The following is a 3131-nucleotide window of genomic DNA, read 5'->3' on the forward strand; positions in this document are numbered from 1 at the left end:
ATGATTTAATTTGATTGGGCGGAAGCAAGAATCAGTAGATCTCCCAATTAATTTGATGTTATCTAATTTTGAAATTAGCAGATTAACCTAGAAGCGATATCTCTTTTTTCTGAAAATTTATCCCTTTGCTATTGAACAAGTCACTTTCGGGTTGGAGTATTCCCCTAGGTCTATAATAAAATCTGTAACGAAAAAGAAGTCTGCATATAGCATACCTTTATTTAATCAAGAACAAAACTCCACTTCATTATACTGAGAAAGGTGAGTACAAGCAATTTTTTAGGAGATTTTTTAATTCAAATTTTCTTTTGAATTCTCTGTTTGTATTTGTTTGTTAATAGATCAATTTCAAAAGGCTCAGTTGACGATTATGGGAAAAGAGGAAAGAGCAAGTAATTAACAATTGTTTTTATTTTCTTTAATTTTAAAAGGGCATCAATGATCCAATTATCATTAGCAGTGACGATGACTGTCCAACCCAAAAGAAAACAATCAAAGGAGAAAAGACTAGGTGTTTTTTTGGGTTAATGTTTTTGCATTAGAGTGTTTTTTTATGTAGCATTTTTTTGTCTGATTTATTTGTTTGTTATTAGGTGTAGCAAAAGAGTAGGAATCAAAAGTTTAATTGAACACTATGTGGAAAAAAAGGAAGAACAGGTAACTCAATAGCTTTTGTATGTAGAAAACCAAAATTACAATGCATATATGTAGCAATTTTTTGTCTGATTTATTTGTTTGTTATTAGGTGTACCAAAAGAGTAGGAATCAAAAGTTCAATTGAACACTATGGGGAAAACAAAGGAAAAAGCAGGTAGTTCAATAGCTTTTATATGTTGAATTGAACTTTAATTGTATAACATGAAATATATTCAATGAAAATGGTAGCACTAAAGTGTTCCTTAAGAACTTATAACCAACAGTTACATACTAAATTTGTAACGAAAAAGAAGTCATCTGCATATAACATATCTTTATTTAATCAAGAACAAAACTCCACTTCAGTATATTGAGAAAGGTGAGTACAGACAATTTTTTAGGAGATTTTTTATTTCAAATTTTCTTTTTAATTCTCTGTTCGTATTGTTTCTTAATAGATCAATTTCAAAAAGCTCAGTTGACGATTCTAGTCAAAGAGGAAAGAGCAGGTAATTAACAATTATTTTTCTTTTCTTTAATTTTAAAAGCTTTTGTATGTATATGTATTGATTTTTTTGTTTATTATTAGGTGTATTAAAACCACAAATTCTAAAAGAAGTTTCCAGAAGTTGACTGAAAATGTCAAAAGCTTAGTTTAGGCTAAAGTTATAGTTTGTGCTCTTAGAGCAAAAAATTGTCCAAAGTCAAGTGGCAAGAGATGTTGTGTCTAGTATATGTGAACTGTGAAGTTTGTTTTGGATTAGGCTTGGACTTGGGCTAATTTTTTTTGTTAAGGTTGCAGTCTTTGTTGCCATTGTGTTGTATTTTTGCTTAAGGTTGAAAGGCCCTGTTTCTCTGGCAGCAGTCTAGGCCACGAACAATTCAAATGCGGTAGTTGGTTCTCATTTTGTTCAGAAGTATCTCTTTGCCTATGTATGTGATTTTAATTTGCATATATGTGAACTGTGAGGTCTGTTTCGGCTTAGGCTTGGACTTGGGCTGATTTTTTGGTTAAGGTTAAAGTCTTTGTTTAAGGTTGAAAGGCCTTGTTCCTTTGGCAGTAGTCCAGACCGAGTACTGTGATATCATAAATAAATGTGAGGGTACCCTCTGCTCTGATTTCTCAGGCACTAAAACATTCCTGAATCAAAAGTGATGGTCTTAATATAGTCGTAGGCGACATGAATTTTTATCTTGTAGCCCTACTGTGTATGAAGCCAAGGTAATGGATTGGATCGGAAGTTGGTATTCCTGCTTTCCTTCAGAATATGCAACTGGCTTGGTTAGTTTCTTTTATTTGTCCAAGGGTTTACTTCCCTCAGCTATTTACTGAATATGTTCATTTAGGTATATCTATATGAGCAGGAAACTCAAGGAAAGTGGGTTCACGCAATGGAATGGTCTGGTCATAAGGATTTTTTTGGCTAGTTAGATCATTTACAGAACCTTGACTCTCAGAAGTTTCTTTTTGCTTATATGCTAGTTTCTCTTTGCTTATATGCTTGATCGTACCTTACAAATTCTATCGGGTTGTACTTTATTTCATTGTTTTTTTCGAGTTAAGCTGCAGTCCGTAGCTTAACTCGAAAAAATTATGTTTTTTTCATTGTTATGTTTCTTTCCCTAACAATTCAACTAAAGTTCCAAAAAAGATCGTGTAATTTACATAAGAGTTTCAATCATATCAAACATAACATAAAGAGAAAACAAACTAAAGGAAACAGTAAGAAGAGTACCTGATTTGAATGAATAGAATAAAGCGAAGATAAAGGTGAACTAAAGGATTTTTTTTTTGTTGAGTAGGGATAAGAAGAAAGAAAAGAGACGGTAAGGAACTAAAGGAAAAAATATATATTTGTTTTGGTTGAGTATGGTAATAGGTTTTCCGTAGAATGTGTATAAGGTTTATTTGTTTTTGTTTTTTTTTTTACTTTGAGGAGGCCATAGAAAATTTAGAATATATTAGGGAGAATTAAGCAAATGCAGGGAGGTATTTCTAATTATTAGCACCTTTTTTTTAGGAGTCTCTAATATTGCTCGGTTTGGAAAATAGAGCGATATGGTGAGGAGAGAGAATATGCGCGAATATATATATATATATATATATATATATATATAGTCATTCTCTAAAAAGTAGCTACTTAAGTTAACTTAAAATAAGTACGTAAGTAAAACTTCACCTAGAAAATGAATTCAAACATAATTTTTTGTGGATATGATATACTCAACATTAAGATCATTTATACAAAATTTCAACTCATTTGGAAACCTCTAACATAGATAAACATTGTTGTCATTTTTAAAAAATAATATAATGGTCTAGAAATGTCAAGTTTTTGCAATCAATTTTTGCCAATGTTATAGATTTCCAAATGACCTGAAATTTTGTGGAGATAATATTTGAATTCATTTTCTAAGTTAAGTTTTACTTATGTACTTATTTTAAGTTAACTTAAATAGCTACTTTTTAGATAATGACTATATATATAATTCAA

General features: G+C 30.7%; 1 long non-coding RNA gene across 1 annotated transcript; it reads left to right on the forward strand.

Moving 5' to 3' along the window:
* The first annotated feature begins 591 nt into the window (after positions 1-591).
* On the forward strand, positions 592-1145 carry LOC147515441 (uncharacterized). The gene is made up of 3 exons (XR_015214478.1): positions 592-657; positions 746-811; positions 1095-1145. It is a non-coding gene; the product is annotated as an uncharacterized LOC147515441 (long non-coding RNA).
* Positions 1146-3131: the final 1986 nt, after the last annotated feature.

Source organism: Coptis chinensis, chromosome 2 (genome assembly GCF_015680905.1).
Source record: "Coptis chinensis isolate HL-2020 chromosome 2, ASM1568090v1, whole genome shotgun sequence".
Taxonomy (NCBI): domain Eukaryota; kingdom Viridiplantae; phylum Streptophyta; class Magnoliopsida; order Ranunculales; family Ranunculaceae; genus Coptis; species Coptis chinensis.